Below are 24,570 nucleotides of genomic sequence, written 5' to 3'. Positions count from 1 at the left end.
TTTTGGATGATTTTACACTGCTGCCTGTATTTTGTGTTGATCTACATATAACACAGTTCTGAGTACTTTTTACAGGGTGGGTCTTGTTTTGACAAATTCTGTTAGTGTTTGCTTGTCTGAGAAAGAACTTATTTCTGACTGAAAAATATAATTTTGTTTTGCAGGATACAAAATTCTAGGCTTGGCATTATTCTTTTTGAGAAGATTGAGAATGATTTTTCTGAATCTGTCGAGGTGATTAAATGATTTTTATCCTTCATTTTGTTGATGTGATGGATCATGTTTATTGATTTACATGTGCTGAACCATCCTTGCATTGGAGGAATAAATTACTTGATCATGGTCAATGATCCTTTTAATATCCTGTTGTATTTGTTTTGTTAGTATTTGGTTGAAGATTTTGGATCTATGTTCATCAGACAGATTCCAGTTTTCTTTTAGTGTTCTTGTCTGGCTTTGGTATCAGTGCAATTCTGTTCTCATAAAATGAATTTGGAAATGTTACCCTGGTGCTGGCATTGTGGTAAATTCTGAGACCAAAAATGCAATACAGGCCTGGAGCTTGGGGCTGTAGGATCCTGCCTGGTGCTAGGGGAGGCTCGTATGCTCATTCCACAGGTACTGGCTGGAGCCTTGGACCTTATGGGCATGCCCAGTGCTAGGTTTTACTTGGGTGGTCCAAGTGTTGGGAACTGAAGAAAAGTCTGCTGCTGACTTATCTCTTCTTTCCCTTCATGGTAAAGATCTCTTTCTCTATATCTTTTTATTTTCATGCTCTACCTAGGTGTATAATCTCACTTCATTTCTCTAGCTCTTGTGAAAGTATTTTTGTGCATGGAAAGTTGTTCAATTTGATGCTTTCTTGCAGGGGGATGAATGCTGGAGAATTCTATTCTAGCATTGCTGATGTCTACCTAACCATCTTTTGCCTGAACTTCTGATGTGCATATTACATTCTCTTACTCGGAGGTTTATCTCACTCGACAGTCCAGATGCATTAAGGCTGCATTAAGACCATGATCTTTCTATATTTCAGCTTGTCTTCCCTACTAATATGAGCAAATCATTGGTCTTTATTTTCCTTAGAAAGATAAAAGTAAAGTCACATTTTTAAATCTATAATTCAGGTGTGCATTCCTCCTCACTATTTATAGACTTAATTATAGATTATAAAGCTAATTAGGTACTCTGTGGTACTTCCCTCTGAAATTGCTTCAGATATTCTGCATTCATCTTTGCTACATCTTTGTGAGGTGTGGCCATAAGATCAATTATTTTCCTCTAATGGACAGAAGAGGAGGAAAGTGGTTTGCCCAAGGTCACTCACCAAATTAGTATTGGGACCCAGGGGTACAAAGCCCAGGTCCCATGACTCCTGCTGCTGTGCTCAATCCAGGAAACCCCATTGCTTCCCAAACCATGCTGCTGCCTCAGGGGTGGCTCTAGTTCTGCTAAGCAGGCAACCCCCTGCCTGAGACATTCAGCTAGTCTTAGATTATGCACCCACTGCATGGCCAAATCTGTTCTTACCCTTTGACCAGAAACAGCATGCACTAAATAGATTACACAAAGACCAAGAAGCAGCTCCCCCATCTCCATCCAGTGCAATGGACCATGCTAAAGCATCCCAGTCTTATAAACTTGTTGTGACAATCGCAGCAAAAGCAAAGATACTATGTACCTGTCAGTCACTTTAATCTATTAAAAAAATAGAGTTTAATACATGCAAGGCCCTAAAGTATTTTGCATGGATCAACCTATTTAATCCTTATTAATCATCATGAGGCACATATAGTCCCACTAACACAGAACCGGTAAGTGCAAAGATCTGAACCCAGATCGGTCTAACTCCAGTCTCCCATTGTTAGAGCAAGGAGGTGATGTAAAGGTGGGTCCTCACACAGCAGGTCACCGACGCTCACAGACATGGGAGAGACAAATTCTATCAAACCAGCAGGGAAAAGGGGATGAATTGGAATGAATGTCCCTCAGGTCACCTCTTAACTGTGGTGCTAATGTAGCTTTGTGATCTTGACACCAACAAGCCCAGTGTCAAAAACATTGCACAGAGATATAAATGATTTTTAAGCAAAACGGATGCTGGAGTGGGTCATGGAATAACGATAAATATCTTCATAGAGGAGGGAATACATAGACATTTGTCTCTCAAAAGGGTTTGGCATCTTAATTTTTATCCATCTATCAAAGCATTATTGCATTTTCTCCCAAGACATTGAACAACCACTGCTTTTCAGACATGCTCCAGTATAAATATTTAGTATAATCTGACACTTAAACAAGTGTCCACCCACACTGGGATAGGTTAGAATTAAAGTGTGGCAAGTACGGTTAAAGAAGAGGAGTGAATAGGTAATATGTTGCTTTCTGAAGTGTAGAATGATGGTTCATCAATCAAATTGCTCTGTGGTAAGTGCATCAGCCATATATTTATAACGTACCATAATAGACATGGTCAATCCAAAAGGGCAATCACTTGTTCATAAGAATTATGAAATCCTGCAGGACAAATATGCGGGATTCTTCACTTTAAGGATGGAAGATGTTCCTTGATTAGATCTTGCTACTGGTTCTTAGGAGTGGCTCCCCACCTGATTCATTGTACTGTACCTGAGACATAGGATCCTAATCTGTTGCTCCTTATAGCTGGTGGCTCTATATTTTGGAATTTTGATACCTTTTGTCAGGTGTCACTTTCTTCTCATTGAAAAATGGCCCATTTTTGTAGCTATAATATCTAAATATGCTTTATGCAAGTGAAATTTTGGGAGCCTAGAGGGCTTTCTGAAATGTGAACAATCTCAGTCATTTTAAGTTAAAGATGGTGACTCTTTTGCTTGTATAAAACTCCTAAGTTTCTGAGAAGCCCCTTTATTTACAGTAGTTGAGGGGTGTTTCTGGCACTGCCCTAAAGTTGTCAGAGGTCTTAACAATCGACTGTACAGCCCCATTTTTGATTTGATATTTATCATTAAGAATTTTTTTACTAGCTGCTCCCATGAGAATGTTTTATTTTATAACTAAGTCAGTCCCAAGCCTTCTATATTCCCTCTAAATTCTGCTTGAAAACTAAACAATTCTTTAACTTTGTGGTCCCAAGCCCCCAGGCTGTGAACCAGTACTGCTCCACGGCCTGTTAGGACCTGGGCTGCACAGCTGGAGGTGAGTGGTGGGTGACCAAGCAAAGCTTCATTCAGATTTACAGCTGCTCCCCATCGCTCACATCACCACCCGAGCACCCCTCCTGTCAGATCAGTGGCAACATTAGATTCTTATAGGAGAATGAACCCTACTTTAAACTGAGCATGGGAGGGATCTAGGTTGTGCGTTCCTTATGAGATTCGAATGCCCAATGATCTGAGGTGGAGCTGAGGTGGTGATGCTAGTGCTGGGGAGCAGGTGCAAATACAGGTTACCATTAGCAGGGAGGTTGTTTTTTTTTTTTTGAGACAGAGTCTCACTTTGTTGCCCAGGCTAGAGTGAGTGCCGTGGCGTCAGCCTAGCTCACAGCAACCTCAAACTCCTGGGCTCAGGCGATCCTCCTGCCTCAGCCTCCTGAGTAGCTGGGACTACAGGCATGCGCCACTATGCCTGGCTAATTTTTTCTATATGTATATTAGTTAGCCAATTAATTTCTTTCTATTTATTTATAGTAGAGACGGGGTCTTGCTCTTGCTCAGGCTGGTTTCGAACTCCTGATCTCGAGCAATCCGCCCTCCTCGGCTTCCCAGAGTGCTAGGATTACAGGCGTGAGCCACCGCGCCCGGCCTAGCAGAGAGGTTTGACTGCACGATAAATGTCCTGTGCCAGAATCATTCCAAAACCATCCCCCACTGCTGTCAGTGGAAAAATTCTTTTCCACAAAACCGGTCACTGGTGCCCAAAAGGTTGGGGACTGCTGCGTTAACTCATTTCTCTCTTTCTGATCATTATCATAAAAGAAATTAAATAGCACTTTCAAGATTCTGGCTGCTGGTATCCTAAGCAAATCTGGAAGTACATTGAGTGCTTGTTCTTTTCAGAGTTGCTGTTGGTATTAGTTCTGCTAATTATTATGCTCCTGCAAACCTCTAGTCACCATTCTTCCAAAGTTTGCTCACAGTTTTCTCACTGCTTTTCTGGCTTTTGCCTCTTGGCTGGTTGGCAGACAGTGCTGGATATTTTAGGTTTTTCATTGACAATACTCCACATTGAACTCCAGATTTTATTATCATTTACCTTTTGCAGCACAAAAGCTTCTGTAAAACTTGTTGCTTAAAACAATCACCATGCATTCCGTTCACAATTTTGTGCATCAGTAGTTTGGGCTGGACTCAACCAAGCGGTGTTTTGCTGGTCTCAGTTACATGCACTCATGTGTCTGAGGGCCATTCAACTGGGGACTGTTCTATAATGAGCTAGCTGGACAGGTTAACTGGGACCATGACTGGGCTTAGTGGTTTTCACCATCTGGCAGTCAAGCTGGGGATTTTCCACAGTGAGATGGCAGGGCTCCCAAGAACAGTAATAAGGAAGCTCTAAGAACTTCTGCTGGGAGCTTCTGCTTCTGCTTGTGTGCTTTTGCTGCCATTTCATTGTCCTAAGAAAGTCAAGGCCAGTCAATATTCAGGCAGGGTAGAGAAAAGTTTTCTCTCTTTTTTTTGCTATCTCCTATTTCCTGGGGCCCATAAATTCCTCTTTTTCCTTTCCATTTCCACTTTATGCCTTTGTTAGATCACAGCCTTTTAAGAAATGGTGTTTTTTTTTTTTTTTTTTTTTTTTTTTTGATGTTGCTATTGTTGTTTGAGAACTCTCAAGCTTGAAAATGTCCTTGTTCTGTTCTCACTTAATTAATGGTTTGGCTGGGTAAGAGCTATTTTGCTTGCCAAATTTAGAAGGCATCCCCCCAACAGCCCTCTATCTTTAACTGTGAATTTTGAAAAATCTGAAGAGATTTTAAACTTTACTTCTTTGCCTTTGATCTAGATCTCTTAAGTTTTAAAACTGTGACTCAGTTTCCATCTCTAAAAATGGTGCAATAATCATATCTCCCTCAATGAGCTATGGAAAAGAACATAAGACGGTGATGTGTGTAAAGCGCTCAGTGGAGATATGGCATATAGGAATTGTACCCAATGGCAGTGCCCTACTCCACACTCACCCACTTCTATGGTGTAACTCCAAACAAGGAACAAGAGCTTGGCACATACCAGCCACTCCTCATTCTCCCAAGTAAACAACCTCTTCAAAACATCCTCAGATACATTTTGCTAATAGACTGACTGAAAGGAAAAAAGATGGTTTTAGAGCTTAATTTTTGTCCTAACACTTTTGGATGAGAAGTTTTTGTTACCTTTCTAAAAATCTTTTATCACTCTTGGGTAATAACACTGGCTCCACATATATCTGGCTGTGCCACAGACAAAGCTCCTGGGTCAAAAGTGAGAGGAGAGCTTTTGGGTCACGTCTCAGCCAACATAATGCTGACTTCTGTTCAGAGAAAATTGGCTGATTATTCTTAACACTGAAGACCCAAACTTCTACTACAAAGGTGATTCCATTAAAACAAAAGAAATAAAAGTGTGAGATGACATTATTGAGCTGAGATGGAACTCTGAAAATTGTGATAAATATTCATTCCAAACCTTCCACAAGAAAGAGAGTTATCTACCACTGCTAATTAGTGCTGAGTAATAGAGGATTAGAGAAATCGATCCGATATGAGATTTTAAAATCCTTTCTCTATTTTGTCCCTTAGTTCTCTTTCTTCAGCAATTCAGATGATAATGAGGTGTTTAAAAATGACATAGCATCTCTTTATCATGAAAATATGAATATAAAATGTGAATAAAAATTAAATCACAAGTTATAAGTTGAAGAAAATTAAAAACATTAAAGTTGTTCTGAAAACTCCACTTTTCCCAGAGGAAATTAACCATACAAATGAATTTCCTTTTCCTTTCAGAAAAGAATGTCTTTTTTGCAGGTGCAGATGAGAAATCAAAAAGTATATTCAAATGAAGTTTAATTTTAAACATATACATTTTATTGTTTACTATAGATATTCTCTGAGTTTGAAAAAAGTGCAAAGTCTCAATCAAGATCCTGCAAAAATACCAAGCAGAAAGGGACATGCCAAAGAGAATTTTCCATTAAAAAAGTTTTAGTCAGCTATTATTGTTTGTTGTGCTCAAACTAATTTTATACCACACTGCTACTGAATTTATTAAAATATAAGATCATATTGATATTAAGTTCCATATCGAGCAGGCTTATGAAATGAAATAGTAAGCAAATATGAAAGTGAGGGGAAACTTTCTCCTTGCCCCCAAAGTTCACTGAAATATCAACTCATAAGTAAGGCAGATTAATGAGAGAGAGGGGGGGGGGAGAGAGAGAGAGAGAGAGAGAGAGAGAGAGAGAGAGAGAGAGGGAAGAGAGAGAGGTTTATTGACCATGCACATGGGAAGAATCACAGAATTCACACCCAATATTCTGGTGGGATAAAGATATTTTTATACCCTCCTTTTAGAGGGGAGGAGAAGATGAGGAATATAGGGGATGCTGTTTAGGGGCAATAAATGGTTGCTAGGGAGGATGAATGGATACTTAGCAGAATGAATGGATGGGGGAAATAGGTTGACTTGTAAATTAACTTGAGAGGCAGGTATTATGTTTAAAATGATTTGGCCATGTCTGGTTGCATTCTTGATCTCCTTTCCTGAAATATAGTGAGATAACAGGGAAGGGAAGCTGATTGTCCTTTTGATAGGTCCATCTGGTTATGCAGATAGCGGGAAAGCCCCTTCCAAAAGTCTGTTGATCTCTAAGGGCCTTTAATTCTAAATACTTTTTGTACCAAGTTGTCATATTTTGAAGTAAAATTTTCTGAGCTCCTTCACAATACAATGTCAGGCCACAAACCACACTTCCAATAGCTAATTTGAAAATTAACACCTACCTGCCATATGCCAGTGTTTAAGGAAAAGTCTCTACATTTAATTGCCTCTTGGTCTTATTCCTGAAATGTGGCCCACTGAATTATCCTCCAACCTGAAAAAATTTACTGTGCTTTAAGGAAGACTGACAGGTGCAAAGAAAGACACAAATGATTGTGCTACGATTTGAATGTGTCCCCCAAAGTGCATGTGTAGACAACTTAATCCCCAATGCACCCATGTTGGGAGGTGGGACCTTTAAAATTAGGTAATGAGGTAGGTAATGGTAGGTAATGATTAGGTAATGAGGGCTCTGACCTCATGAATGGATTAATGTCATTATCTTGGGAGTGTATTTTTTGGAATTACATAGCAACAAAGGCCCTCACCAGATGCTGGCCCCTCAATCTTGGATGTCCCAGCCCCTTGAACCATGAGCCAATAAATTTCCCTTCATTATAAATTACCCAGTCTCAAGTATTCTGTTATAGCAGCACAAAATGGACTAAGATAACCTACAACCAATTGTAATTAAAGGTTGTCTATTATAAATGCTATAAAAGAAGCATAAATACTCTGTAGTTCTATGATCATTCAGTGCCTCTGCTTTAACTAAGGCTAATACATTTGATGAAATTATAAAATTATTAACATATTAATAATGTATATGATAATCCATAAGAATAGATATTGACCAGAGGCAAAAGACTAATTAGGATGCTGTTTCTATATTCTAGGCCAGAGTCAATGAGCATCTGCATCTGGGAATATAACTGGAATAGGAAAGCAGGGGAAGATACAAGAAATACTGTGAGGGGAAACTGAGGTTTGAGTAACAGATTTGTTGTCATCCTAAGGAGAAGAGTTGAGATGAAGGAAAGAATCATAAAATTAACATAAAAACTTCTAAGTCTACAATCTTAAGAGTAATCAGATTTTGAAAAATTGACCAAAATATAATCACATTCAGCCATCAGAAGGACATCATTTCTGTGGAAACTGTAGATTTCTCTGTGGACTGCTCCTTGCTCAGGTAGATTGGGCAACTCAAATGAACATTTTATATTGAATAAAAGTACACTATACATCTGGTACAAGATTAAGTACTTGGGGGAAATGCAAATTCAGATCAAACTGATTCATTGCTATGGAGTCCTCGCAATTTTTGGAAATTGATGGGGGTGTGCTGAGTTCTGGAGGTGCTTTGGTTCCCAGGAAGAGGAAGCCTTCTCTGGTGAGTTCCAGAGCAAGACTCAGTGGTGCCACACAGTTTGTGCTGGTCATTTCTGCTTCTTTAAACATTGCCCTTCTCAATACTTCCACCTGTAGATGAAACAGCATTTTAAGGGTTGAGGAAAGAGGATGAAGTAGCAGTAAGAATCACACCAACCTCTGCCAGGGCTGCTCAACTGACCCCATCCTCACTGAGGCCATAGGGTCTCTGTGACTAAATCTAGTGGACATTTTCCGGCTTCTGTAGCAGTCAAGAGGGGCAGAAATGGCAGAATAAGAAACAAACTGACTTAAGCAAAGAAAAGGCATCCATTGGTTTACAAAATTTAAACATTCCAGGCTTGCATCTCTTTACTAGTTATTCTAGCAAAATCCCTGGCATGGAGTCCCATTGGCCTGGTTGGCTCATGGGCCACCCCTGTTCTGGGAGGGGGTGGCTCACAGTGACTCTTTGCACCTGGGCCTGTGCTGACCCTGAGAACCACTGGATGGTGTTTACTGAATCCAAACTCAATGAACCAAGAGTAGGGGAAGCGTGATTCCCTACAGGAAAACTGCATTGCCAGATGCACACTAGTCCATACATATCCACTATGGTTTTTTTTTATTTGACTTGAAACATTAAATATACTAGTCCCTTGCCCTCTGTGACATCATTCTGCTTTCTTTCACTTCTCTGACTTCTCTGTCTTCCTTGCAGGATGTACTAGACCCACTTTCACTTTGCAATTTTAAAAATTCATTCTGTACTTTCAAAAATATATTCAGCCGTTTGGCACTTGCCTGGACTAGAGATGCTCCCAGTTAGAGAGGCCCAATGAGAGCCACATTGCTTCACCAATTGTAAAATTCCAGCTCCTGCCACCGGGACTGCATCTGCTGACACTGCTCTTTGTCTTACGTCCCCAGAACAAAGCCTTATTGCGCCCATGGTGGAGGGAGTACTGGAAGTTACCAGGACTACAGCACAATAGACCCCCAGAGACCTTTGCTTCCTCGATGGTTGCCTGGCAGGGCTGGTTATCACAACCAGGAAATGCAAGGAAGTTAATGCACAGGGAGGCTGAGTCATCAGCGAAGGCATGAATGGAAAAAGAGCTAGAAGAGAAACTGCACATTCTCTGCCCAAGAGCCTGTTTCAAGGCCAGTGGTTACATAGGATCTCTTGGGAGATGTCTTGCATTACCAAACGCCAGGCTGTTCCTTGTGAAGCTGTGGCAAACGACATAGTGCATTACTGCATATTTGTTTTCCCGTCTTTCCTACTTTACTTCTATTTTTTTCTCTTATTCTTACAGTCTAGCCATGGCACACCTCCAATAAAAGATTAGATGTAGCTTTGATTCTTAGGAAATCTGGGCTAAGACACAGGATCATCTTTCTCTGATCGCACATGTTTATGGAGTTCTACATATTACTTCCTCCTAGGTTACTTCTCCTCTGACAACACACATTATTCTGGGGAGACATCACACAATCCTGAGATTCCAATAACAGCTGTAATCTGATGACTCCATCTCCATCTCTATCCAGCCTCTGCTCCTGAGCTCCAGATCCACAGATCTGGCTCTTACTGGACATCACTACTTGAAAGGCTCACAGGTATCTCCAACTCAACATGCATAAAACTTATCCACATACCAGACCCAAACTGCTCTTCCCTTAACATTCCCTTTCTTAGTGACTGACAGCACTGTGCACCCAGTTGTTTGAATCAGAAAGCTTAAACCTGAAAATCGCCTGATCCCTCACTCCCTCCCACTCCTCACTCTGTGCATCCAGATTCTCACCGGGCCACAGCAATTCTACCTCTAAATCCACCCCAGCCTCACCAACTTCATTCCATCTCCACTGCCACAGCCTCTCCAAGCCACCCTCCTCCTAGCCTGCATCCCTCAGTCCATTTTGCATACGGTAGTTCTTTGGAAACTTCAATCACAAGGCTCTTCATCCTCCTTAGGTGATGTTTCTCCATGTTATGCAGTCTGCATTTTTGCTCTATTTTCTACCTAGATTTTCAGGTCCATTTCTTGCCTTTCCTGGGTCTAGGTTTCAGCCCTATTGAACTTGCATTTCCTCAAGGCCCCATGCTTTCTCTCACCTCTGAGTCTTCACATAAGCTATTCACCTTTCCTCTGCATGAAAGAGTCCTCCTTCTCCTCATCACCTTGTCAGCTTATACTTATCCCTCAGGCCTCAGCCTAGATATCCCTTCCTCCAGGAAGCCCTCCTGGATCCCTGCCCTTTCCTCCAGTTCAGGTCGGGGAATCTTGCCATGGCTCTCACTGCACCTGTGTGTCTGCTCTTATTGGCTTACAGCACTTAGTCAGAGGGGGCTACTTAACTGTCCTCTTCATTTTTGCGTAGGAGAGGGCCTCCATGCTCACAACCACTTTCCCTAGAACTTGACTTGGTGATTGGCTTAGGAATATGTCTAATGTATAAACACATTTATAAGTGTTTTTGTCTCTTGACATTTTGTTAAATCCAGAACATGCAGTTTTCTCTCCCAAGAATTTCAGAAAACTGTCATGTGCTATTTTGCCTTTGCACAATCTTTTAACAGCTTTCCTTACAGAATTATGAGAGATGGTATTATAGTGACTTTTAAGACACTAAGCTCATAGCTACATATCTGAGACTCCTTCTAAGAAATATTACCACATGGATGTGAATGAAATCATTATTACCTATTTCAAAATTTGTTTGCTTAATGTTTTACATTCTACACACTGGTGTTGAAAGATATAGCTTAAAACCTACAGTCTTTAGGAATGATTTTGCTGTAAGTGAATAAATTAAACACTCATCTTTATTGTTTGCCAGGGCCTATCACATAGGCACAGAAAGCCAGGATACAAGTCACATTTTTATATGCTTATTTTATAGCACAGACATTTTGACTTATGTCTCTCTTTCTTAGAGTTTTATTTTTAAATTATTTTTGTGATTGGGCTAAACTAATATACCCTTCAAAGTTTCTTTCATGTAGCATTCATTTTTTTTTTACTATGATAATTATTTTAGGTGGTAGTTTAAACTTGTTGCTTAAAAATAGCCAAAAGGTACTGAAACACACTTCAAAAAATACTTTCTCTTAAAATGAGTAAGTCACCAGACTCTTTTAAAACATTCATGCCACCTATTTTTAAAATACCAACAAATAAACATTCATTGTGTCATATAACACACTGTTTAGTAGTAAGATTAATTTCTCTCTATAGATCTCATAGAGACAGAGAGTGGAAAAATGTAACCAAAGGCTGAGGAGGGTACCAGGGAGTGGGGGATAACATGGGGATGGTTAATGGGTGCAAAAATATGGTTAGAGAGTCAGATAGAATGAACAATATTTGACAGCACAAAAAAGTGACTATAATCAACAATAAGTTAGGGTATAGTTTAATATAACTAAAAAAGTGGAGTTGGAATGTTCTTAACTCAAAGAAATGATAGATATCTGAGGTGATGGCTGTCCTAATTATTCTGATTTGATCGATTCACACTGTATTCCTGTGTCAAATCATCACATGTACCCTATAAAGATATACAACTATTATATACCCATAATAATTAAAAATAAAAAACTCTGAAACAAAAATATATACAGAGATTTAAGTTAGTTTCATTTATAGTTTTCCATCTTTAATTTATCCTAGAAACTTCTTTCTCTACCTCACAATCAATACTATCCAGCATAATTAGGGTCCCATGGAATTTGGTTTCAGAAAAACTAAAGTAAGGTGATTATTGATGAAACTAAAGTTCAAACCAGCCCTATATTCCTGTGAGAACACCTGACAAAAATCGTGAAAGCCTCTGTGGGGTAAAGTGTGTATAAATTTGTCTCTATTCCTTTTCTGACAGGAAGAAAGATCAGGGACATGGAAACTCTTACTAGTTGTGAGGTACAGGACAACTTTGGCAAGTTATCTTATTGATGTTGCTTAACCTTGTCTTAAAAGGTGGTTACCAATATATTGTTGAGTTCTCTGGTGGTTTTTATATTTATAATATGATGAAGGTATAAATATTCTCCTGATACCTTCCATTTATTATATCATATATTTTACTGATTTATGTGATTTTATGGCATCTATGATATTGATACCATATTATTAATTTATTATTACCTTTGATATGGCTCCAAGTATTCTAACATTTTTATTAACATTAACAAGAAATATAAATACTCTTAAAAGTTATTTTTGTTGCGTTCTTAGAATTGCTATATATCTTGCTTAATATTCAAGCAGGCAATCATCAAAACACATACAACATATTTTAATCATCACATAGCAGTATTTTTATAAGCAAACTTAGGAAAATTCTACATGACTTATCTTTAGCACATTTTAAGGTATTTGTCTTTTTTGGGTGTTATGATGGACTTGGAACCTTTTAAAGAATAAACTTGCTACACTTGATTACAATTACAACTTCTTTTTTATGAAGCTCAAATTGTCATTATTTGTCTGGTGGGAACTCTGATATTCTGACACCTTCATTCTTATTGGTAGTACTTTAGACATCTTTTTTTTTTATTTCAGCATATTATGGGGTTACAAATTTTAAGGTTTCAAATAATGCCCTTTCTCCCCATCTCCCCACAAGTCTGACCTTCCAGTGTGACCATCCCCCAGACGGTGCACATCTCACTCATTATGTATGTATATGCCTGGACCCCCCCTCCACCTGCCCAATACCCTATTACTGTAGTTCCTATGTGTCCACTTAGGTGCTGCTCAGTTAATACCACTTTGCTGGTGAGTATATGTGGTGCTTTTTTTTCCATTCTTGGAATATTTCACTTAATAGTATGGGTTCCAGCTCTAACCAGGAAAATACAAGGTGTGCTATATCACTGTTGTTTCTTAGAACTGAATAGTACTCCATAGTATACATATACCACATTTTATTAATCCACTCTTGGATTGATGGGCACTTGGGTTGTTTCCACAGCTTTGCCATTGTGAATTGTGCTGCTATGAAGATTTGAGTGCAGGTGACTTTTTTGTAGAGTGTCATTGGATCTTTTGGGTAGATGCCCAGTAATGGGATTGTTGGATCAAATGGTAGATCCACTTGTATCACATTAAGGCATCTCCATATTGTTTTCCGAAGAGGTTGAACTAGTTTGCAGTCCTACCAGCAGTATAGGAGTGTTCCTATCTCTCCGCATCCACACCAACATTTATTGTTTGGGGACTTTTTGATAAAGGCCATTCTTACTGGAGTTAAGTGTTACCTCATTATAGTTTTGATTTGCATTTCCCTGATGATTAGAGATGTTGAGCATTTTTTTATATGTTTGTTGGCCATTCTGCTGTCTACTTTTGAAAAATTTCTGTTCATGTCCTTTGCCCACTTCTTGATAGGGTTGTTTGATTTTTTTTTTTCTTGCTGTTTTTCGGGAGTTCTAAGTAGATTCTAGTTATCAGGCTCCTATGAGATGTGTAGGATGTGAAAATTTTCTCCCATTCTGTAGGTTGTCTGTTTACTTTCATGACTATTTCTTTGGCTGTACAGAAGCTTTTTAGTTTGATCATGTCCCATTTATTTATTTTTGCTGCTGCTGTGATTGCCTTTGGGGTCTTCTTCATAAATTCTTTGCCGAGGCCAATATCTAGAAGAGTGTTTCCAACATTTTCCTCTAGAATTCTAATAGTTTCATACCTTAGGTTTAAGTCTCTAATCCAGTGTAAGTTGATTTTTGTGAGAGGTGAAAGGTGTGGATCCTGCTTTAGCTTTCTACAAGTGGCTATCCAGTTTTCCAAGAACCATTTATTGAAAAAGGATTCTTTCCCCCAGTGTATGTTTTTGTCTGCTTTGTCAAAGATTAGATGGCTATATGAGGATGGTTTTATATCAGAATTCTCAGATCTGTTCCACTGGTCAATATTCCTATTTTTGTGCCAATACCAGATTGATTTAATTACTACAGCTTTGTAGTATAGTTTGATATCTAGGATATTAATACCTCCCATTTTGATTTTATTGCCTAGAATTGCTTTTGATATGCGGGGTCTTCTCTGGTTCCAAACGAAGTGTAAAATTATTTTTTCTATATCTGTGAAGAATGCTGATGGGATTTAAATAGCTATTGCATTGAATCTGTAGATCAGTTTGGGTAGTATAGACATTTTAATGATGTTGAATCTGCCGACTCACAAGCATGGTATGGATTTCCATCTGTTTACATCCTCTGCTATTTCCTTCCTCAGTGTTTCATAGTTCTCCCTGTAGAGGTCTTTTACCTCCTTGTTTAAGTATATTCCTAGGTACTTTATTTTCTTTGTTGTTATTGTGAAGGGAATTGAGCCTTTGATTTGGTTCTCAATTAGATTGTTGTTGGCGTATATGAATGCCTCTGATTTCTGTGTATTGATTTTGTATCCTGAGACTTTACTGAATTCATTGATCAGTTCCAAGAGTTTCTTGGTTGAATCTTTAGGGTTTTCTAAATATAATATCATATCATCAGCAAACAGTGAAAGTTTGATCTCTTCTGCCCCTATTTGGATACCTTTAATTCCATTTTCCTGTCTGATTGCTGTAGCCAGGACTTCCAGCACTATGTTGAATAGAAGTGGAGATAGTGGGCAGCCTTATCTGGTTCCAGTTCTAAGTGGGAATGCTTTCAATTTTTCCCCATTCAGTATGATGTTGGCTATGGGTCTGTCATATATGGCTTGTATTATTTTTAGGTATGTCTCTTCTATGCCTATTTTCTTAAGTGTTCGTATCATGAAAGGGTGTTGAATTTTGTCAAAAGCTTTTTCTGCATCTATTGAAAGAATCATGTGGTCTTTGTTTTGCTTCTGTTTATGTGGTGAATTACATTTATAGATCTACATATGTTGAACCATCCCTGCATCCCTGGGATGAAGCCCACTTGGTCGTGATGGATTATTTTTTCGATAAGCATCTGGATTCAGTTAGCTAGGATTTTGTTGAAAATTTTTGCATGTATATTCATAAGGGATATTGGTCTGAAGTTTTCTTTTTTTGTTGCATCCTTTCCTGATTTTGGTATTAGAGTAATATTCATTTCATAAAAGGTGCCGGGGAGGTTTCCATTCTTCTCGATGTTGTGGAATAATTTCTGCAAGATAGGCACCAGTTCTTCTTTGTAAGTGTGGTAAAATTCGGGTGTGAAACCATCTGGACCGGCACTTTTCTTTTTAGGGAGATTTTTAATTGCTGTTTTTATTTCGGCTCTTGATATTGGTCTGTTCAGGAATTCTATTTCCTCCTGATTGAGCCTAGGAAGGCTGTGTGTTTCTAGAAATTTGTCCATTTCCTCCACATTTTCCAGTTTGTGTGCATAAAGGTTATTGTAGTATTCATAAATTATATCTTGTATCTCCTTGGGATCAGTTGTGATATCTCCTTTTTTGTTCCTGATGGGGCTTATTAGAGATTTCTCTTTTCTGCTTTTTGTTAGCCTAGCTAAAGGCGTGTCAATTTTGTTTATTTTTTTCAAAGAACCAACTTTTTGTTTTATTAATCTACTGAATAGCTTCCCTGTTGTCAATTTCATTTAGTTCTGATTTGATCTTGTTGATTTCATTTCTTCTGGGTTTGGGGTTGGTCTGTTCTTCTTTTTCCAGCTTTTGAGTTGTTTCATTAGATTTTCTATTTGTGATCTTTTTGATTTTTGGTTATAAGCATTTATGGAAATAAACTTTTCTCTCAGTACTGCTTTAGCTGTGTCTCAGAGGATTTGATAACTTGTCTCTTCATTGTCCTTTTGTTCAAAGAATTTTTTTATTTCCATCTTGATTTCTTTATTAATGAAGTAATCATTTAGTAGGAGGTTGTTTTTGTGTAGTAATGTGAGTTTCTGTTAGGGCTGAATTCTACTTTTATTCCACTGTTATCTGAGAAGATACATGGTATGATTTCTATTTTTTAAAATTTCTTGAGGTGTACTTTGTGTCCTAGGATATGGTCAATCTTAAAGAATGTCCTGGTAGCTGATGAGAAGAAACTATAATCAGTGGATTTTGGGTAGAATGTCCTATAAATGTCAGTCAGACCCAATTGTTCTAAAGTTTTGTTTAAGTCCATTATTTCTTTATTAATTTTCTGTTTGGAGGATCTGTCCTGTGCAGTCAGTGGGCTGTTGAAATTTTTGGTAATTATGGAGTTGCTGTTAATCAATTTGCTTAGATCCAGTAAGGTTTGCTTTATGAATCTGGGTGTACCTAAGTTGGGTGCATATATATTTAAAATTATTATCTCTCCTTGTTGAACTGTGCCTGTCACCATTATATAATGACCATCTTTGTCTTTCTCCACTTTTGTTGGTTTAAGAACTAAATCATCTGAGAGTAGAACTGACGCGCCAGCCTTCTTTTGGCTTCCGCTTGCTTGGAATACTGATCTCCACCCCTTTACTTTTAGTCTATATGCATCCTTGCAAGTTAGATGTGTTTCCTGAAGACAGCAGATACTTTGACTGTGTTTTCTTATCCATTCAGCCAGCCTATGTCTCTTGTTTGGGGAGTTTAAGCCATTTACATTTATTGAGAGAACTGATAGGTGAGGCAGATTACTGTTCGTTCTGTTGGGTTGGATGTTGTTGCTTTGATTTCTCTCTTGAACCATTGTAATATCTGTCTTTTGATCTTTAGGGTTTGGTTGTTTTTATATTAGTGAGTTTTTATTATGCTGTTCCGTGTGGAATACTGTTTAGAGTACTTCTTGTAGGGCTGGTCTTGTCTTGGTGAATTCCCTGAGACTTTGTTTATCTGAGAATGTCTTAATTTCTCCTTCATATATAAAGCTTATTTTTTGCATGGTACAAGATTCTAGGCTGGATGTTATTTTGTTTCAAAAGAGTGAGAATGTGGCCCCAGTCTCTCCTTGCTTGTATTATTTCAGTTGAGAAATCTGGCGTTAAAATCGGTTTTCCTTTATATGTAATTTGCTTCTTTTGCCTTACAGCTTGCAGGAGGATCTCTTTTGTTGATATTTTGGTCAGTCTGACGACTACATGCCGTGGTGTTTTCCTGTTTGCATTGTATCTCCCAGGAGTCCTTTTGGCCTCTTGTATTTCTAATTCTATGTTACTGGTTAAACCTGGGAAATTTTCCTCAATTATTTCTTCAAATAGCTTATCCAACCCTTGGATTTTTTTCTTCCTCCTTCTCCGGAATCCAGTGTACCCACAGGTTATTTTTCTTCATATAATCCCACAATTCTTGTAAGCTTTGCTCATGTGTCTTATTTTTCTGCTCTAACTCTGTGATTAACTTATTTGATTTGAAGGTGTTGTCTTCAATCTCTGAGATTCTTTCTTCTGTTTGGTCCACCCTATTTATGAGGCTTTCCACTGTGTTTTGTATTTCCCTGAATAGATTCTTCATTTCCAGGATATCAGATTGATTCTTCTTCAAGATCTCGATCTCTTTAGTGAATCTTTGTTCCATTTCCTGTATTTTCTTTGTAGTTTCCTTGTGTTGGTTATCCATTTTTTTCTTGCATATATTTGAGCTTTCTTACAATCCAATTTTGGAATTCTTCTTCTGTCATTTTAGTGTTTTGGGTTTGTTCAGTCTCCATTTCTTGAGAGCTGGTGTATCTCCTAGGGGGAGTGTTTTCGGTTTGATTTTTTGATTTTCAGATATTTTACGCTGAGCTCTCCCCATCTGGATCAATTGATGGTGCTCAGGTGTCCTCTCTTCTGTAGTTTCTTACTCAGCCACTGGGGGGAGCTCCCCACCACACTTGGAAGGTTCCCCTGACTGGAAGGGTTGCTTGCCGAGCCTACCCCTGACCAGGGAGGAGATCCAGTCCCAGTTTTTTGTTCAACTGGGTGACTAAGCTGCACTGGGAAGCAAAGTCTTTTATATTGCATGCTTACACACTAAACAGGTCTAGCAGGTTATCCCGAGATCTGGAGGAGAGTGAGTTTTCTTGTCTTGCCCTGCCTCCAAGGGTGGAGCCTACCACTTTCAGCAGGAGAGATGCAGGCTAGGGGGAACAAGTAGCTCTCCAGACAGTCCCGTGCTGCACCTCTGTGGATTCTCGATGCTGTCCTTGTAGTGGGGAGATCCACTTGTGTGTAGGAGATCAAGATCTATGTCTCCTTCTCTGGGAGCAGGAGTCCGGGGGGTTACCTTTACTCCACCATTTTTTTCCTTCCTAGATATCTTTGAAGTTTTCTTTGCACTCAGGCAGTAATGAGGTATCCCTGGGATATCTTGACTTTTTTTCCCCAAAACATTGATTTTGTTGTCTCTTAGGTAGGATACTAGTAAAGGTACAAATTCGGGCAGCAAGGTTCACGAAAAATAGCCCTATCTAAGCGCAGGTGACAGGCAAAGTGATACCAGAAGTTTCAGAAACTCCTTCATGTCTGAGAAAATATCTATTTTATATCATGAGGTTATATTTATTTCTCTAATTTAATTTTAAATATACAGAGTTATTATCCTTTTCTGGTATAAACTTAATTCAATGCATTTCCCATTTGGTGGGGCTCTCTCTTTTCTGTCATTAGAAATTTTTAAAATCAACTTTAATATATGATGCTATTTATTTTTCTATTATCTATTTTTTGATATATCAAAGAATATCAGTTAAATAATGGTTCATTTCCCATTTGTGTCACTCAGTGATGTAGATAACTATATAGGCAACATAAAACAGAGAGTAGCAATTAAAAAAAATTTTCTGTGGGCTCTTTGACATTGAAAATAATTCACAAGTCAATTAAAAATAATTTTGTAGCTGTATGGCAAAATATAGTTGCATCTAAACACAGTGATCAGAACTATGCCTTATAGTAATGTGGCATTCTAAGTGTAGTCAGGCAGGATTCCTGGAGGACTGAACACGGAGCAGGGTTGAGGCAGCTCCTGCCCATAAATGTATCGTGTAGTTGTTTGGAAATAACTGGAAGTGTGAGCACAAAGAAGTGATATGAGTGATCATTGTAGATGGTCCAAATTTCTTCTTTAATTAGCATATCTCTAGAATAAAAGTCTGAAAATTCTGAAAAAAACAAGGGTGAGAAAACTGGCATTATGCAAAGAGCAACAAACGTGGAAGCAAATGAAATGATCCTTGAAATAATTCCCAGGCTTGTTTGCAGTTGACCTTTGATAAGTGTATTCCTGAAATACTGAAAAATGTCATCACAGACTGGACATGAAAGAACCAGAGAACCACCTGTGGTATTTATTTATCAGGGTGGATGATGTGACTAATGAGGACTTTCCTTTGTGTGTACTAAAGGGGATAATTGTTGGTATGCAAGTAAATAAAAAAAAATAAATAGGTTTGATAACTGCTTTAAGGTCAAAAAACAAGTGCTACAAATGCACAGACACACAGAAATAGGTGTGTGTATGTATGTGCATGCATGTATGTTTAAGGTCACTTAAACAGGAAAATGAATACTAACTTAAATTTAGATAAAAACCCATGGCTTTATGTTAGGCCCAATCAAGTTAACATCATAATAAATATTTTGTAATAAGCTAGATGACAAGAACTGACATTTTAATTTTCCTGGTAAATAATTATACTATATTTGTATAATATTCATTATTGCTGTAACCAGATTAAACTGAATATTGACAAAATCCATAAGTTAACATATTGATAATGATGTGTCAAATTTAGGTAATAATTTGAAACTGCATATTTTGCAAAAAATGTTATCAAGCTTTTGAAAATGCATAAGTATTTTGAAAAGCAAATTATTCAATCATTGTTATATGGATAAAACTTTTTCTACTATTAAAAAAGTCAGTTTAGGAATTTGAGTGTGGCACTAATATAACAAAAGTGTTAAAATGGCACTAAAGGAAGACATAGAATTGCATTTACTATTTATTAGTTACTGATTGTTAACAGTTGGTATTTGGCTCAAAATATTTTAAAAAGCATGCTTATAGAAGGCTACTAATGCTTTCAGTAAATAAATAGGAATAGTGGAGAATGGTATTCAAGGAGGGTTAATCACCCAGATCAAAAAGACCACAGGGATCTCAGTGAATATTACCTAGTCCAGGAAAAGATTAGCTGCTAATGAGAACCAAGCACATAACATAGTCAAGACTGATGATAATTTCAAAAGGTGATTTTATTAGTGAACTTTACGACAAGTGCCATTCTTATTCTACTTTTTTCTGGAAGAAATACTGCTATTTATAAATAATCATAAAGAAATTTTCATCAGACAAAAATGGTGTATGTAGTGGGGAATTTGGTTCATTTAGGTCACAGTGCAATCAAAGCTCATGTCTAGTGTTTAAAAAATAACGCTGACCGCTGACGTTGATCACCAACATTTCCTTCTAGAATTTTCATGTAGACAGATCTGTTTAGCATCATGTGTGTTTTACTAACTTGGTGCAGTATAGTTTTAGCAAGTTTAACTGCTGTATTTTCTCAGGAACTCTAATACATATTAGTCAGGAACAGGCAACAAAGTCTCTCCTTCCTCTACACTACCAGTGTTGGAAAATATAATATCTGTGTGTCTGTTTCAAAAATGCATTTTAACACACCTCACTGCCCCTGCTAAAGCTTCAGTATACTCTCATTCCTATGCAAGTTTTCTAATACAGGGCATTCGTTTAGAAAGAATTGCTCTCTGGGACCTGAGTGCTCTCTTCAAAGATGCAGAGGTCCACAGTGCACTGTTAATCACTCTACTGTAGTTTTTTTCATGGGTTTCTTTCAAGGGTTTCTGAAGTTCACTTCTGGATCTTCACTTTTGTTTGTTTTGCTTATTTCCATTAGGAAATCCACAGGTAAAGCAGGTTGATATCTATACAAATAACCATATGGCTGAAGATGATAAATGAGATATTCTAACCCGTACATGGCTGTGGCCTCAGCATAGTGAGAAGAAGCTGCAAAATCAGAACAGCAACTGGGACCGCGTACAGGAGGATAATAGTTATATTTCTAGCACCCAAACCTGGATTTAAGTGATGTTTTGGTAAGAAGGAATGAAAAGCTTCTTTGTAGTGGTATCTCTGGAATCCCCTGATTCCACGTTTACGATTTCCATGCATTTCCCCAGCTAAGGAAATGGGTGTACAGGTGTTCGTTTTAACCCGGTCAACTAATCTCCTCAAGGCTCCTTTGCTCAGTACACATCCTGCTCCTCCACTCAGGTAGTTCTGCTTTCTACAGGGCTTAAACTTTCTCCCGAAGTAAAAAGGTTCCCCAGGGTCGTAGTGTGAGAAGCCATCTCAGGTTGTCAAGTGTGACCTAGGTATCGTCATCCGCTTCCCTGAGCCAATCTGAGCCTTCTAGATCATGGTCATCTTCTAGATCATGGTCATCTTCTAGATCATGGTCATCTTCTAGATCATGGTCATCTTCTAGATCATGGTCATCTTCTAGATCATGGTCATGAGCATACTGAAAGGCTTTAATTGTTTCCCAGGGCAGCTGTTCTCTGCCTTCTTTGGTGTTTAGTCCTACAGAAGGGAAGTCTTTATTTTCTTCTGAGCTTATAAACAATACTGGCTCCGCATAGTTCTGACGTGTTTGGCCATTTTCCCCTAGATTTTGAGGTCCTGTCATAACCCAGCAAGGAATTTTCACCTTCGGAGAGAGTTTTCCAGCGACATCTGTGTACTCAGATTTGCAATGACTAGCATCTGCGATCAACCGCATCAGTCTTTTTAGATGCCTCTGCTCAGTATCATCTGAATACCTCATATGAAAATAATTATTGAGAATGTTAGGCTGGGTGTCACTGTGTTTTTTTTAACAAAATACTAAATAGCTGAGAACATAAAAAATAAAAAAAATCCGATTGCTGATCCACAGAGGAAGATTTTAAACGATGCCTGCAAGAGTTCGAGGCCATTTCTCAGTTTATCTCTGACATCAGCGAGGTTCTCCCTCGCTCCTCCTGCAGAAAGATGGGGCGATGACTCGCTGGCAGCACCATCCCGCAGGTGCGCCAGTGACGCCAGGTGTTTCTGCACCTGTGGGCGGCGGAGCACACAGTCCTGAGCTTGCGTCCTGCCCCCCCACCGCCCCCCGCACTAGCTTTAATGGCCCGTCTGTGTGCACGCATGGGGGGGGGGGATTCTGTGTCGTTTTATGTGAGCATGTCCATTATTTCCACTACGCTTGTTGCTCTGTAAACTGTAAAGTTTATCATCTGTTCAATCAAAGTTCCTGATGGCAATTTTTAGGGTTATTAAATGTAATACGAGCTCAAATCATAAATGAGAATTTTAAACATGGAGTAGGTTTCCAAAGAAATCAACTTTTTAAAAGAATCCAGATAAGTCTGTGAAGAGTGGATATTGCAATGCCTTTTAATAAACATTAGAAATGTGTAAATTGACTTTCACCTTTCATTTTTATGTTCAGAAAAAGCTATTACAGGCTTAATAAGGACTTTTTTGTAGAAGCATATTATCTTCTGAACGGCTTTTTAAAAAACTTATTAGTAAGGTTGGATTAAGTTTCTGAAAATCATTTCTAAGTCTTGAGTTATTTAAGTGTGTTACCTGAGTTGATTATAGGGGTGGGAGAAGGGTGGTAAAAGTTAAAGACCTTTTGTAAAAGTGGTATTTTCCACATGGCTCCTCTCTGGATGTTAGTTTAACGTATCTAATGAGACAATGTAAAAAGTACACGTTTTTCAGAGATAATAAAGGTAAGGATGGCCTTCCACACATACAGTTATGGAACTGAATGTGGACAACTGTATAAAAATATGCAGACAAATGATTCAGCCAGCAGTCAATACTCACCTGTATCTGGCTGTATGCTAGGTGGTGTAAATGATGCAGAATAAAGGTTTTTCCAAATACATATTGCCATGTGAGTTGTATTTAACTCAAGCTAGTTTTGAACCCCGGGCAACATGAAGCAAAACCCTGCAGTTGGTTAGGGAAAATCTTACTTGCTGATGTTCTTATTGTTACAATTAATATTGACAATTTAATTCTAAAAACGTAGATTGTATTGCATATAACTCATGCACAGATAACAGTAAAAAATAACTAATTGGAAAGGATCATTTTGTTTTAATAAATCACCGTGGCCCCAGGGAAAAAATTTGTTTTTTCTAGTGTGGCAGTCAATGTGCTAATTTCTAAGGAAACATTATAGGGACAACAATAAATACTATTTAAAATAAAAAGCAAATTGATATTTAAACATCAATTTGTAGCTATTACTTATTAATAGCTTTTAGCCGTAACCAAAAATAACTGCTCTACAATTATCCTTTTCACCGACTTTATTAGGTGAATATCTGATTCACTTAATATTACAAAGAATCTAAAAAAATCACAAACCTGACTCTCTACTGTAGTAACTTTGGGATATAGGGGGTTGATATTTAGATAGACTGAAAGACAGATAAATAGTGATGTATTTTTCTGGTTGTCTAAATATGGCGAAAGGATTTGGCTGTTTCAAATGCTTCCTTAAAAACAAAACCAGCAATACAAAAACAGCAACAACAAACTAGCTAAACTCCTTAATCAGAATATTGTGCTTTCAAGTCTTTTTTAAACATTAGGATATGAGAATTTAACATGTGGATCAGTCAGGATCCCGAAAGGAAAGAGATGCCACAATCAAGTTAGGGTATTTCAAGAAGGGATTTATTTACCCTTTATTTACTAGGGTCAGGTCAGGTATGTATAACCATGGGGGACAAAGCAGGGATCCAGCAGCAGTTGAGGTTTTCCCACTCCCTGACCTGAAAGGTCAGATGTTATCACAGAGGTTAAAAGAAAGAACTTTATGCAGAGGCACAAGGCAGAATGCACTTGTGGCTGTTTTTGCTGCTTCCTCCTGAAGGTACTTTAAACATTTTTAAGTTGTCCTTGTTGGTCCTTTCCCAGTAGATGAATGATTGAGGAGTTGAAAAATAGGACAAAGAAATAATGTGTGTAACCCGGACTTCTTCCAACATTGCACTACTGCAACTGTTCTCTCCAAGGCTCCCAGTGACCCTGACATTAATTCAATACTGTTCCACCCTTGTAGTTACCTGTAATCTCTCGGTTACAAGTGATGGAAATCCAGCTAGAACTGGCTTAGGGAAAAAGGAGCATTTGAATCACATAATTGAAAAGCTTGGGTTTAGAGCTTTTCCCAATTATTCCTGCAATAGTCATGAAATTATGCCTCATTGACCTGGCTGGGTACAGGTCCTCCCTGTGACTGGGAAGATGAATTTCCGATGGTATGTGTCTGGGTTGTGTTCCAAGCCTGGGCCATTTAAGAGATTACACTCGAGCTAGAACTCATGAGCCCAGAGTAGAGGAAGCATGGTTTCCCACAGGAAAGTTGAATTGCCTTAGCCAGAAGAGGGGATAATCGATGAAAATTAACTGCAGTTTTTATCGTACTTGACTTGTAAAAAATATTTGACATGGATTACTCCTTTATG

The 24,570-nt window shown here is 38.3% G+C and overlaps 1 pseudogene; it reads right to left on the bottom strand.

The window, feature by feature from the left end:
- Positions 1–20,867: 20,867 nt before the first annotated feature.
- Positions 20,868–21,818, bottom strand: LOC105866240 (glycoprotein-N-acetylgalactosamine 3-beta-galactosyltransferase 1 pseudogene; annotated as a pseudogene).
- Between the last annotated feature and the right edge of the window lie 2,752 nt (positions 21,819–24,570).

The sequence above is a fragment of the Microcebus murinus genome, chromosome 7 (genome assembly GCF_040939455.1).
Source record: "Microcebus murinus isolate Inina chromosome 7, M.murinus_Inina_mat1.0, whole genome shotgun sequence".
NCBI classification, from domain to species: Eukaryota; Metazoa; Chordata; class Mammalia; order Primates; family Cheirogaleidae; genus Microcebus; species Microcebus murinus.
Note: the sequence above shows the minus strand (reverse complement) of the source record. Positions and strands in the feature narration are given on the sequence as shown.